General features: G+C 38.7%; 1 long non-coding RNA gene across 1 annotated transcript in view; it reads right to left on the bottom strand.

Annotated features, from left to right (window-relative positions):
- LOC123608055 overlaps positions 1–15,521 on the bottom strand; it is a 60,007-nt gene that overhangs the window by 1,970 nt on the left and 42,516 nt on the right. Inside the window, exon 3 of the long non-coding RNA XR_006717066.1 lies at positions 15,196–15,358. This is a non-coding gene — a long non-coding RNA (uncharacterized LOC123608055). The remainder of the gene's footprint in view (positions 1–15,195; positions 15,359–15,521) is intronic.

Raw genomic sequence — 15,521 nt, 5'->3', positions numbered from 1 at the left:
TGGAGGGCGAGGACAGGTAATGACCCGTTAGGAGAAAAAGGGCAACAAAAGAAACGTCGCCAACTGCCAAGTCCGGAATCAGAACGTTTATGAGGTTCCCCAGGGGTGCACTGACTTCTCCCAAGTGCAGTAACATTTTCCACAACAAAATAAATTAATTAGAAGTGTCCACAGAGCGAGCAAGCGTTACAATTGTTTGTAGGTTTGTTTGCTTTTTTTTCTAAGAGTTACTTCATCACAGACTTGCGTTAATGAGCTTGCAAATACATAAATAAAACAATCCCAAGTTATGAAAGCCCTAAGTTTTTATTCTAACATGTAGCAAATGAATGCCACCCCTTTTTATTTTCGACATCAGAAGCCCCTCACGAGTGGCGTTTATTAAATCAAACTGTGATCCTTCAGGACCACGGGAAGAACCGAAAAGTTTGCAAGATTCATGCCCAGTGGCACCCAGGGTTTGCCCATGAACATGCTTGAGTACTAATCACAAATATCACATCATAAAAGCACTATGACGAGGGATTTATCTCAGTTGGTCCTCACGACAGCACATGAGGTTATTCCCACTTTAAAGCTCAGTTTTAAATTAGTTGTCAATATTTAAATTATTTAAATATTCTTTATTTTATTTTATTTTTTTAACGTTTACTTTTATTTTTGAGACAGAGAGAGGCAAAGCATGAATGGGGGAGGGTCGGAGAGAGAGGGAGACACAGAATCTGAAACAGGCTCCAGGCTCTGAGCGGTCAGCACAGAGCCCGACGCGGGGCTCGAACTCACGGACCGCGAAATCGTGACCTGAGCTGAAGTCGGACGCTTAACCGACGGAGCCACCCGGGAGCCCCTCTTTTTTTTATTTTAAATTCCTCTTTGAAACTCAGCAAATTTGAGAGGCTTTCCAACAACATGAGGCCAGTATGTGACAGAGGCAGCCTGGACGCAAACCATCTGGTCATTTTACATCAAATGTATCTTGGAAGTGATGGAGGGATAAATGGAGTCCCTCCCTTAACCCAGATCTAGTCCTCTATACACACCGCATAGCTGACCAATTAAACGTAGGATCCCCGGGGGGTCATAGATGAAAATAGTGACAAAGATTTTCTCAGGAACAAATGCCATCTCGTTCAAAAGAAATCATAAGGCCATCTCATGTCTAGTCACTTAAGTGTTAGAGGCAGTGGAGGGACAGGAATACTTTCTGGGCCAGATTTGGATCTAAGTATCGGATGCTTAGAGTAGGGTTTCTCAACAGCAGCACTGTTAAAATTTGAGCTAAGATAGCTCCTTGATGTGGGGGAGGGAAGGAGGGGAACTCTCACATGCTCGGATATATTGCAGCATCCTGGCCTATACCCACTAGATGCCATTGGTGATGACCGATAATGTCCCCTGCACTGCCTCCCTGGGCGTCTAAATCAGCCTTTCTCCCCACTGAGAACCACAGACTTAAAGGAAGTAGGCTTTTTTTTTTTTTTTCTGTGCCTCCAAGTTCTATTTTTTCTTAATTACTCAGTGTGCTGAGAAATGTTCCAAACTTCCTTCCGTCATAGAAGAAACTCAAGAGCAGATTGTTCTCCCACTGAGTGTGAAAGAATTGCCTCAATAAATATTACCAATAACGTCTCTCATGTAGCTGATCGTGGCGTCCTGCCCTTTGAGTTCCACCACCGATAAGTCATTCACCACAGAGCATGTCCTGATGACACAAAAGCATGCTGGGAGCAGTGACACACTTGAAAGATGTTGAATATTAAGGGAAACCTTTGTCACTCAATATTTGTAGGTAAAATGTGGAAAAACATATGAGATGCAGTGCTACGGTCACCAGGAAATAGCACTACACATGCGTTAGATTGCCTGAAATTTTGAAAATTGACCATCCAAAGTGTTGGCAAGGATGTAGGGGAACTGCAACTCTCAGTGCTAATAAGAGAATGGGACAAGCACTTTGGAAAACAACGTGGTCGTTTCCTAAAATGTCAAGCTTGGGCAAGTCTACCATGTGACAGAGCCATTCCAATCCTAGCCACCGACCCATGAGAAACAAACAACAAGCAGACAAACAAACGAAAGTCTTCGTGTCCAAAGACTTTTACGTTTCTGGGTATAGCAGCTTTATTTCCAAACACCAGAAACTGGAAACAGCCCCAAACTACGACCTCTCCATAGAGGGTAACACCCAGCGACAAAAAGGAGGAAACTGTCAATATACTCAATACCATGGATACATCTCAAAATCATTACATTAAGTGAAAAGGGACAGTCAAGAAAGATTACGTGCTGTATGATTCCATTCGTTTGAAATTCTAGAACACGCAGACTACTCTGTAGTGCTGGGAAGCGAGTCAGCATTTCCTGAGGTTGGTGGGAACAGCAAAATGGAGAGGAAACTTGTGCTACCCTAATCGTGACGATGACTTCAAGGGTGTGTGCCTGTGTCAAAAGTGCTGATACTGAAAACTTCAATTAGGTGTAGTTTATGGGACTTCAATTATAGATGAATAAAATAGGGGGGAAGAAACACATTGTAGGAAAACACAAAGTTTTATCTACCTAGCAGAACCTGCGACGGAAGATAAAATTCAACCCCCAGCTAATGACCTTAGTAGTGTAGTGACTACTAAAGACAATTTTGGTAAAGTTATATGTTGCATAAACAGCAAATCCATGACATGATATTACTTAGGAACCAGTCTAACTAGTATATCTTGCCTTTCGGGACAGAATTTAAAATAACACATGCATACACACACGCACACAGGCACACTTACTCACCACACAACCATGTTACAAAGCAGAGTTGCTGCATTACAATTATTTCATTCCGTCATCCTTTCTTTATTCGAGGCTATCATCTTGCTCTCATTCTTTGGCTCAAAAAAAAAAAATAGCTAACCTTATTTAAATACGCGATACCATCTGTACATTATCAACTATTTGTGTTGGTATTTGTATTGATGCTTCAACAAATACCAAATGCTACAAAAGTGTAAAATTCTTGGAAATGCATAAGTGAGGCAAATTCTGTGTTTTTATGATTTATGAAAGGAAAACCCCAAACCAATACAAAGTGGTATTAACTTGGTTAGGTGTACGTTAGGTGAAGTATCACATCTTTAAGCAAAGTCAAAGAATACATGCATAGAATATTATCTGAGTCACACAAAAAAGACTAATTAACAACCAAGAGATCACATGTATGTCTCTCTCTGATATTTGATCACTTTGAGCATCTTTCCTTTTCCTGAAGAAAAACCCATCTGTAGGACTTGAATGTATAGGTTAGATGAATTGCATCTTTGAGCTCAGAAAATATTTGACTATAATTCTGTGGTTCACAATCGCATTTTGTGTATCCCTTCGCTTCTCTCTAAGAATGGTAAGTTATATATTATTATGTCACAAATTAGACATCACACGAATTTAGGGTGAGCTGCCTGATTCTGATACGATCTTAGGCTCTTTCTTCAGAAGCTGAGTTATACTACACCTGGCCATATATATTCAGAACAATATATATTATTATTGTCATTGTTGTTGTAATTATTGTTGTAATATATATTCAAAGACATTTTGCCATTTTTATTTTTCACTCCAAGACCAGTTAATGCCTTGATGCAAATAATGTTATAATTCAGAATGGGAGTTAGCATCTAGGAAGCAAAATGAAGCAAGAGAAATAAGACAGGTCAAAATGAGGGGGAAAGAAACATAATACACAAGCAAGTAAGAACCAAGATAAACTTAATGAAAAACTAAATTTAAAACGCTTGCTCATGGATTGGAAAAACAAACATTGTTAAAGTGTCTATATCACCCAATGCAATCTGCACATTTAATGCAATCCTCATCAACATACCACCAGAATTTTTCACAGAACTAGAACAAACAAATCCTAAAATGTGTATGGAACCACAAAAGACCCTGAATAGCCAAAGCAATCCTGAAAAAGAAAAACAAAACTGGAGGCATCATAAATCCGGATTTCAAGCTATATTACAGAGGTATAGTCATTAAGACAGCATGAAACTGGCACAAAAACACATAGATCAATCGAACAGAATAGAAAACCCAGAAACAAACCCATGACTATATGGGCAACTCATCTTTGACAAAGCAGGAAAGAATATCCTATGGAAAAAAGACAGTCTCTTCAACAAATGGTGTTGGGAAAACTGGATGGGAACCAGCAGAAGAATGAAATTGGACCACTTTCTTACGCCATACACAAATATAAATTCAAAATGGATGAATGACCTAAATGTGAGATAGGAAACCATCAAAATCCTAGAGGAGAACACATGCAGCAACCTCTTTGACCTCAGCTGCAGCAACTTCTTACTAGACACGTCGCCAAAGGCAAGGGAAACAAAAGCAAACACAAACTATTGGGACTTCATCAAGATAAAAAGCTTCTGCACAGTGAAAGAAACACTGAACAAAACTAAAAGGCAGCCTACAGAATGGGAGAGGATGTTTGCAAATGGCATATCTGATAAAAGGTTAGTATCCAAAATCTGTAAAGAACTTATCAAATTCAACACCCAGGAAACAACCCAGTTAAGAAATGAGCAGAAGACATGAATAGGCACTTTGCCAAAGAAGACATCCAGATGGCCAACACACATGAAAAATTGCTCAACATCAGTCATCATCAGGGAAACACAAATCAAAACCATAATGAGATACCACCTCACACCTGTCAGAATGTCTAAAATTAACCACACAAGTAACAACAGGTGTCGGCGAGGACGTGGAGGAAGGGGAACCCTCTTGCACTGCTGGTGGGGATGCCAACGGGTGCAGCCATTCTGGAGAACAGTATGGAGGTTCCTCAAAAAAACTAAAAATAGACCCTACAATCTATCAATATCACTATTAGGTATTCACCCAAAGGATACAAAAATGCTTATTCGAAAGGGCACATGCACCTCAACATTTATAGCAGCATTATCAACAATAGCCCAACTATGGAGATAGCCCAAATGTCCATCAACTGATAGATGGGTAAAGAAGATATTGCCTGCGTGTGTGTGTGTGTGTGTGTGTGTGTGTGTGTATGAATATTACTCATTCGTCAAAAAGAACAAAATCTTGCCATTTGTGATGACATGGGTGGAGCCAGAATGTATTATGATAAATAAAATAAGTCAATCATAGAAAGACAAATACCATATGATTTTACTCATATATGGAATTTAAGAAACAAAACAGATGGCAAAAGGGGAAACGTGGTGGGGGAAGAAAAGAAAGAAGCAAACCACAAGGGACTCTAAATGATAAAGAACAAACAGAGGGTTGGCAGAGGGAGGTGGGTGGGACATGGGCTAGAGGGGTGATGGGCATTAAGGAGGGCACTTGTTGCGATGAGCACTGGGTGTTGTATGTAAATGATGAATCACTGAATTCTACTCCTAAAAGCAATATTGCACTGTATGTTAACAAAGCGATTTTTTTCTAAATAAATAAATAAATAAAAATTTAAAAAGCAAGTGGTCCAGATGCAAGTAGACTGAATAAAGATAGAAGTACAAATACCAAGAGTCTGAACAAATACAAATAAATTCACTCTATTTTTTAAATTGTAGTAATGATAGCCAAAGTAAGGAACATACTGTATTTTATTTTATTTTTTTTTTAATTTTTTTTAACGTTTATTTATTTTTGAGACAGAGAGAGACAGATCATGAATGGGGGAGGGTCAGAGAGAGGGAGACACAGAATACGAAACATACGAAACAGGCTCCAGGCTCTGAGCTGTCAGCACAGAGCCCGACGCGGGGCTCGAACTCACGGACCGCGAGATCGTGACCTGAGCGGAAGTCGGCCGCTCAACCGACTGAGCCACCCAGGCGCCCCGGAACATACTGTATTTTAAATACACATACACACACACGTGGACACATCCACACATCATGAAGCAGTAGAGAGATACTTGTTTTATAACTTTCTAGCTCTGTGATCTTGGCCAAGTCCTTGACCTCTGTTCTGTTTCCATTTCCCCTGTTAAGTGGAAAAAACACAACACGGCAAAAGGACTATTACCGTATGAATTAAGTGAGATAATGCTGATTGAGCCCTTCACATAGAGCAAGAAACACTGTAAATACAATAATTTTTAGATGTTATCATAAACTTAATTCAAAGCTATGATGAGGAAAAAATAACACGATGGAGTAACCTATTAGTTATGCTAAAGACAGTTAAAGCACCACATCCCTACATCACAAGTATTTGCAAAAGTGGTAGTAATCATGCAAGGGAAACTGAGAAAATGATTCTAAATAACCCACAATGATTTACTTGATTAAAGTGATTCCTCATAGACACATTACATGAAATGGAAGGGACCTGAAATAAAATTAAAACCTATTTTTCCAAATTGAAAGACTGTAAGAAAGTTGCAATACTGTAAGAGATGGTCCAGAAATCCACCCAAGAACAATTCCAAAAGGAAGGCATCACCTTTTTGCCAATTTTTTAACCTAAAGTATAAAAATCTTACCAGTCGCGAATAAGAGGGAAAGCCTTAAGAATTCAAACATAAAAGTAACGTGGAATTTATTCGCTGAGAGCTTTGAAAAGAAAGCCAAGAGAACTGAAGCTAAGGCCACAAGAACAGTGACTGAGGAAGGACATCTCTGTAAGCACAGGGGCATCTCTTTCCTTCTAAGCCCAATGCGAAACAATGGAAAACAATAGCAAACCAGCAGCAGCAAAGATGAATGGACATCTGAGGATACTTGAAAATTCTTTAAGACAAATAAGAGATGTTTAGGACATTAACAAAAGGAAAGTTAATGATATAACTTTAATTTTTTAATGTTTATTTATTTTTGAGAGAGAGAGAAAGAGAGAGCAAGTGAGTGGGGGAGGGCCAGAGAGAGAGGGAGACACAGAATCCAAAGCAGGCTCCGGGCTCTGAGCTGTCGGCACAGAGCCCGGCGCGAGGCTTGAACCCGCAAACTGTGAGATCATGACCTGAGCCAAAGTCAGACGCTTTACCAACTGAGCCATCCAGGCGCCCTTAATGGTATAACTTTAAATGCTTATGTCAATCAGAGATTAACATAAATTGACAAAAACTGTGTGCTACATGCAACAGAGGACCAGAGCATTCCATAAATCACCTCGTGTCACATGCATTTTGCCCTACTCATTTTTCATTCCATCCCATGACTCTTTTCCTTTGCCCTTTTCCCAGTTTTCTTCTTGTCTTGACCACGGTAAGCTCTCTTCCCACTCAAAGCCTTGAACTTGTTGATTCTTCCACTCTTCTCTCAGACCTTCCCATGCTTGACCCCTCTTTATCCAGACCTCAACTCAAGTTCACCTCTTATCAAGGTTGGTTTTGGTTACCCAAACTGAAGTGCCCTCGTCTCTTTTCTTTGGTTCATAGCACTTATTTGAAATTTCTTGCTATTGTATTAATTTATTTATTACTTTATCATTTTTACTTTAATATTATTTTTAAAGGCTTCTTTAGTGCAGTATTAGGTTCACAGCAAAAGTTAAGAGGAGAGTATAGAAAGTTCCCATAGACTCCCTGCCCCCACACATATACCGCCTCCCTCATTATCAGCACCCCCCACCAGAATGGGACATTTGTTCCCATTGATAAACCTACATTGATACCCTGTGGCATAACATCTTGATTCTACCGGTGCTTTCTTTTTTTTTTTTTTTTTTTTTTTTATTATATGAAATTTATTGTCAAATTGGTTTCCATACAACACCCAGTGCTCATCCCAAAAGGTGCCCTCCTCAATACCCATCACCCACCCTCTCCTCCCTCCCACCCCCCATCAACCCTCAGTTTGTTCTCAGTTTTTAACAGTCTCCTAAGCTTTGGCTCTCTCCCACTCTAACCTCTTTTTTTTCTTTTTTCCTCCCCCTCCCCCATGGGTTCCTGCCAAGTTTCTCAGGATCCACATAAGAGTGAAACCATATGGTATCTGTCTTTCTCTGTACGGCTTATTTCACTTAGCATCACACTCTCCAGTTCCATCCACGTTGCTACAAAAGGCCATATTTCATTTTTTCTCATTGCCACGTAGTATTCCATTGTGTATATAAACCACAATTTCTTTATCCATTCATCGGTTGATGGACATTTAGGCTCTTTCCATGGTGCTTTCAATTAATGAGATAAACATTTGTTAAGAATCTATTATAGGTTAGGCACTCTGTTAAAGATACAGGGGTGAATAATAATTTGTCTCCATCTTCAGAGTTTTTAAGCAAACACATTATTGCTAAAATCATGGTTTCAAAATAAGGAACCCAGTAGTGGAACCAAAGTGAAATTTACCAACTTTGGAGAGTGCTTCAGAGAGGTTTTATAGAGAAGGAGATCTTTCAATCCAGATACTAGATTTCACATGTGGATATAGATGTGTGATTTTGTGTGGAATTTCAAGTTCACTTACTTGCTAATATTTATTGCAAATATATATATATGTATATATATATATATATACATATATATGTATATGTATATATATACATATATATGTATATGTATATATATACATATATATGTATATGTATATATATATATATACATATATATATATAAATACAACAGGTGTATTAAAATACATAAACATTTTTAAATGTTTTTAAAAATAAAATTAATTTTTGACCTAAAGGGAAATGAAGAATTTAATATCCATTATAAAAATGACATAAGTAAAACATTTAGTAAAAGAGAACAATAAAAAAAATTTTAATGAAAAAATTTAAATAAATTTAAATAAAATAAATTTAAATTTAAATGAAGGATAATAAACTTAAATGTAAACAGATTGAAATCCCCCCAAAAAGATGGGTAGAGATGATTGAGCTCAGTTAGGAATCTGACTATATTAGAAATTTGAAGAAAGAATTTTGGACAAGAAATCCTAGGAAAAGGAAAAAATAGAGAATATTCAATATTAAAATATTTGTTTCTATTATAAACTCCAATGGCATTTGGAAGTTTAAAACACCTAACACACACAGAAACTAAATTATTCTATCTTTGGTAAGCAGAATCCAAAAATGGCACCAAAAATTCCCTACTCCCTTGTGTGAGAGACCTGTGACCCTAATGAGTCCTCACTTTTACAGATAGGTTAAGTTATATGGCAAGGGATAAGGGATCTGCAGGTAATTACAGTCCCTAACCAGCTGAGTTAATGAAAATCCAAAAGGAGATTATCCTGGGTTGGACGAACATAATCATGTCGGCTTTAAAAGACAGTCTACGAGGTGTTACAGGAGAAATCAGAAAGAGCTGAGCAGCAGAAGATATTCTCCCATTGGCCTTGAGGAAGCAAACTTCCATGTTGTAGAGAGGGCCCTGTGGCAGGGAACAGCCAATGACCTCCAGGAGCCGAGTGCCTCAATGTAACAACCACAAGGGATCACTGGTCTGCCCACGACCAGTGAACTTGAAAGAGGATATTGAGCCTCTGATGAGATCGCAGCCCCAGTGAACACCTTGAGTGCATTCTTTTGGGATGTTGAGTAGAGAATCCAGGTACCCGTGCCCAGACTCCTGACCCACGGAAACCATGAGATATTAAGTGTGAGTTGCCTTACTGCACTCTACCTGTGGTAATTTGTTACACAAGAATAGAAAAGTAAAGCACTCTCTTTAACACAAGGAGGCTTATTTCTGTTTCCTGATTATATTTTTACTAATCTGCTTAGAACGACGCTTCCTCTTATGTGTTCTTAGCATAAATGATCATTATTTTCTGACTTTAATTGATTAGTATAGAGATTAATATCACGTGAACTAGAGAGATAACATTATTAAGTCACATGAAGCATGCTCAAAGGTAGCCCCCAAAAACTCCTACTGCAGAGCTCAGGCAACTTGCTTTTAGCTGGGACTCATTCTGAGTCCACCAGTCAATAAAGGCCTTTGCTCCTCACAAAATCCCTTACAAAGACCCCTTGAATTACGAAGGTGGAAGTTATGAAAGAAATAGAAATATATATGGCTAAACCTTACAGACATTCCATTAGCCTAAAAAATCAGAACTATGAACTTGGTAGCTTCCTCTGAACTCCTTTTAGAGTCTTAAAGCCAGCTACCCACAGGATCCACAAACCTGACCAAAAGACTACTTGGTTCAACTACTTGGTTCTCCAAATACAGTACTTTGTTCTGTGAGTCAAAGCTTCTTAAGGATTTCACTGACACATTCTCTGTCTTTTGATTTTACATGTGTCACTTGGGCTCAGTGGGTAACTGGATAATCTGTTTCTCATTTTTAAAAGAAGTATAATATTTATCAAAGCATCTAAAATATTTATGAGGCAGAAAAGAACTCAGGAGATCTTTTCTAGTCTCTGGTCTTCAGAGGACTGCAGGTAAACCATCAGAGTGTAGATACTCATCGTCTTTCAAGAAATTTCCACTAAACGGGGCGCCTGGGTGGCGCAGTCGGTTAAGCGTCCGACTTCAGCCAGGTCACGATCTCGCGGTCAGGGAGTTCGAGCCCCACGTCAGGCTCTGGGCTGATGGCTCGGAGCCTGGAGCCTGTTTCCGATTCTGTGTCTCCCTCTCTCTCTCTGCCCCTCCCCCGTTCATGCTCTGTCTCTCTCTGTCCCAAAAATGAATAAACGTTGAAAAAAAAATTAAAAAAAAAAAAAAAAAAAGAAATTTCCACTAAAGAAGATAAAACACAGCTCCATAGAAATGCTGTGTCACAGAATTTACTATCTAACACTCAATTCTGTATAAACTAGTTTCTCAACATTGGCACTACTGATATTGAAAGCTGAATAATTCAGGGGCACCTGGGTGGCTCAATCGGTTAAGTGCCCAACTTCTGCTCAGGTCATGATCTCACAGCTCATGAGTTTGAGCCCCACGTTGGACTCTGGGATGACAACTAGGAGCCTGGAACCCTTCGGTTTCTGTGTCTCCCTCTCTCTCTCTCTCTGCCCCTCCCCTGCTTTCTCTCTCTCTCTCTCTTTCTCTCTCTCTCTCAAAAATAAACATTTTTTTAATTAAAAAAAAAAGGAAAAGAAAGCTAAATAATTCTTTGTTAGGGGAGCAACCTGTGCATTATAGGGTGTTTTGCTACATCCTTGACCTCTAGATGACAGTAGTAACCCCCTTCCCCAGTGATGACAACCAAAAATATCCCAGACATTGCCAAGTGTCCTCTTGGAAAGTAGCCTCCGTCGAGAACTATTGGTAAAAACTCACCAATTTGGTGGCCGAGTCCCCGCATGTACTTGAAGTCATGAGTGATGACCATTTCTATATCTATAGCAATACCCACCTGCTTTCTAGGATCGTGCTTCTCAATATGGTAGCCACTAGCCCCATGTGGCTATCGGCACTTGACACATGGCTAGTCTGAACTGAGATGTGTTGGGAGTGTGAAAAAAATACAAAACCCCAAAGACTTTGATAAAACAAAAATTGTTAGGCATCTCACTAAAAATTTTACGTTGATTACATGTTGACATGAACATATTTTGGATATATTAGGTTAAATAAAATATATCATTATCATCCAGTCCAATTTTCTTTCCACTTTTTTAACGTGGCTCGGAGGGAATTCGAAGTTACAGCTATGGCTTGCATTATATTTCTGTTGGTCTGTGCTGTTCCAGGAAGCCAAAGCGCTTGGCGTGTGAAGTACTTTTGCTCCTCATCAAGCCACCAGTATTTAAAGAATGTCCACTGTGTGTGCCTAGGATTGCATTAGTTGCTTTTGGCTACATCTATCTGAGTTAAGTTCATTTACGTGAAATGGTGTCATTTCGTCTTACAGATAGAAAAGGAGCAGCTCCGGAGATAAATCACCTAAAACCACTCTTCAATTGCAATGCCAGAACCGATTAAATACAACCTATCACTCCTGATCCCCAAATAGTTTTTAGTCACAAGATCTATATGTCCCTAACAGGACAGTGTGTTTCTTCTATAATTATTGTAGAGATAAAAATCAGATTCCAAAGAAAACACTTTCCAGACACCTTTTAAGACAATAAAGCCAGCGTTTGTTTGAAGAGAAAGCAGAAACAAATGGGGGCCTCAAAAGGCATTACTTTGTATAATAATTTAATTAATAGCATGTTGAGAAAAGAAAAACATTTTCCTTTACGTTCTCCGTCACTTTCGATTTCCTTTTGTGGACACTCCTGCAATCTGTTGGGTTTGACGCGAGTCCCTGGCTTTTCTCTGCGTGTTTGATTTGCATAATGGGCCAGGATGCCTCATGGGCACTCGCTTAAGATCAACTGAGTTAATTTGCTTTCTTAACTCAGGTTTAAGTGTTTCATGGGCACTAAAGTCGAGATCAACTGAGTTAATTTGCCGGCTTAACTCAGAAAATTAGAATCACCGTTGCCTCAATTTCTTTTAAGCATAATTGTAATCACGGTCACTTGGCAAAGGAAGAGGTCCAAAATGTGTGCCTACTCTTTCCCGGCTAGACGCAGAACGAAGCACACAGGACAGGAAAGCCCCACAAATGTTTTACCTGTGAACAAGAATGATAAAACTAGTAAATTATGTTGGAGCAGTCATAGTCCAACATTTTCCTAATCAAATGAGCATAATCTGCGAAAAGACTTACCATTTTTTATAGGAGGTCACTATTATAGCCCTTCACAGCACACAGGGCCTCTGAGAAATGCTGCGTGCCTTTGAGAAATTGAAGACAATTCCCCGAGACAAGAAAAATGCAACTGAGATCAGCAGGAAGCAAGACAGCATGGGAGGGCTCATTTTAGAAGAAGGGAGGAGTTTGGGAGAAGCCTCCTAGGACACTTGAATGTGGCATCTCTAAGAGAGACATTGTGCCATCGTCCAGAGCATGCAATTTAAGTAGAAAACAAGACTGCCAGCATGGGTATATATTTACTTATTTATGCTCATTTATTTATCCATTTTTTCTCTCTCTATATGTGAGTGTGTGTGTGTGTGTGCGTGTGTGTGTATCAGGCACTGTGTTAAATGCCCTGGATTTCCTGGTAAAAGGAAGAGACAAGTGGGCAGCAACTGGCAACAGTCAACACCAGACAATTATTCTCTTAAAAAATTATTTTTCAACTTGAATTTGAGCATCTACAAATGGAAACGCTGAGCTATCTATCAGGGCATTATGGTGCAAGTTTTTCCAAATGTCCCTTCACGCTAAAAGAATTATTATGTCCAGCTCCTTGCACTCCAAGTACCAATGATCTAATTCCTATGCCATTCATGTATTCATTCATTCAATAATTCTTTAATTCGATTTGTTTTCCTGAAGATGGTTAAGGCAGTCAGTGTGTCTTCCTCTTTGGTTTTTATACAAAATTCATTAGTAGGAGGCCATCTGTAGGAATTAATAAAAACTCCTTCTTGCTTTTAATGTATCAATTGGATGAATCACATTAATTCATAAATTTGATCTTTTTCACAGTACATTTATGAAAACATATGAGAACTTGATGAATTGTGCCTACTTGAAATTGAATGGTTTATATCAACTCATAAACTTAATTGTTTTTAACATCACACACTCATAGAAACATATGAGAACTTGATGGCATATTTCTAGTTGAAATTCCTAGGGTGTGTATCAGCTTATGTTATGTGTTTTCCGTCAGGAAAGCATCTGACCAAAGTCAGATGATAAGTCAGTGAGTCCATTCCTATCCATCAGATATCTCAGCTTTGCAAACTCGAACAAAAGAGTTTCTTCCACACTTCCTCACAGTGCTGACTTCTCTTTATTCCAATATCCGCCAAACCATTTAAAATTCCATAAATGTTCAAAGAAGCATGTACCCCAAATTAGAAACACTATTCCAGTTTCATTTCTCTAGCAGGCATTTATGGAAGCCAGATTTTACTGTTGTGGTGTTTGTAATTGAGCGTTAGTAATAAGCAATGAAACAACACCAAGTCAAATAAGTCCAAGGTAAGATTTGATCTGCAGGCACAGTGCTTCTTAGAAGTGGGTTCTAGTGAGAAATGTGACTCATGCCAATAAAATTAACTCCAGAATTCAGTGCTCAAGGCTCTACTGCGCTAAAATTCCATTTATTGCAAATTGTACTATTTCCAATTTCTTTTAGTAATAAAATGCATGAATAGCCCAAAAAAAAGGCTATAAAGAGTCAACAATGCCAAGAGCTTTTCATCAGAAGCTCTTGTAGAACGGAGGGACTAGAGCTCTCTGATCCTGTTCTCTCTTCCCTTGGGCGATACTCCACAATAACTCGCTAATCATTAATAATTCCTTTGCCCATTTATTTCAATGAACACATAAATCAACTATTTACTCTAGGATGAGACATGGGAAACTATTTGAAGCCAAAATTCGTTTGGGCATCAACAGTATGTAAATTACATCGTCTTCTGTTTGAACCCTAAGTAAGTGAAGGCAAGGAAGGAGGAAAGAATAAGACTGAATGGTAGGTAATTTGCTCTGTGTCTTTGCTTGTCTAACGCCATCCTTCTAGATGGGTTCCATACTGTGTTGATAACGCAAAAGAAAGTGATACCTACTGATTTTGATGAGGTTGAGTGGCATGGCATGCCATGCGAGAGCAGTTTCTGTGTTTGTCTTTCTTCATTACGCTCTCCCTTTACTTAGGCTGTTCAGTAATTCATAGATTATTTAGATTATTTAGTAGACAGAGACAGCAGATATTGTTTTACTTCCTCAACACTACACTGAACCAACCTAAAAGCATGACATTTGGTAAACAAAAGAATATAACGATTACTTAAGCTTCAGAGTCTCACGATCACCATGGCTTTCTCAAAAAAAAAAAAAAGGTTATTAGAAAGAAGGCAAGATGCCACTGATAATAAAACAGGCTACATAACACCATATAATCTAAAATTTTTAAGGAGAATGACTACTTGTCCCTTCATAACAAACCTAATGATTAAATGACTGGTTTCCTGCATACAGAACTGCAAAATCGAGATTTTTTTCAACTTCAATGCAATGTTAGTGCTACTTTCTGATCTCGGTGGCTTGTAAAATGCCATCTTCAACAAGATCTAACATAGTATAATCCTTTCTGAAAACCCCAGGGGAATTAGGTAATATAAGCAATTCAGAAAAGTGTCAAAGTTTAATTTCTTCTACCCCTAGGCAGGTTCAAAAACGATTCTTAAAAATTCCTCACCGTCACCAAAGTTTAATTTATGACTGAACAGTTGTAGAAAAAACCTACCTGTCTCCCAGTTCCAGGCAGAGTTTTCGTTTTGAAACTGTATCCCTATCTTTACTGTGGTTTCCATAGTGACAATTGGGTTTGAGTTTCATCGTGAGATGGTGTTTTCAATAGAAGCGGAAGTAGCTTCACTGTGGCAATGCACTTCAAGCCTGATAGGGTCCTGTGACATGAAAGAAATAGATGATCTTTGGAAATTATGTCCCTAATTAAACCTTGCTGGAAATGAAAACAGGTATGACTTAGGGAAAAAAAGTTTAGAATACATTTGAATATAAGTTATGTTTCTCTTGAAGGAATAAACCCTCCTTTCCGCCCAAATTATA

Source organism: Leopardus geoffroyi, chromosome B2 (assembly GCF_018350155.1).
Source record: "Leopardus geoffroyi isolate Oge1 chromosome B2, O.geoffroyi_Oge1_pat1.0, whole genome shotgun sequence".
Taxonomy (NCBI): domain Eukaryota; kingdom Metazoa; phylum Chordata; class Mammalia; order Carnivora; family Felidae; genus Leopardus; species Leopardus geoffroyi.
This window is presented reverse-complemented; position numbering and strand designations above follow the sequence as displayed.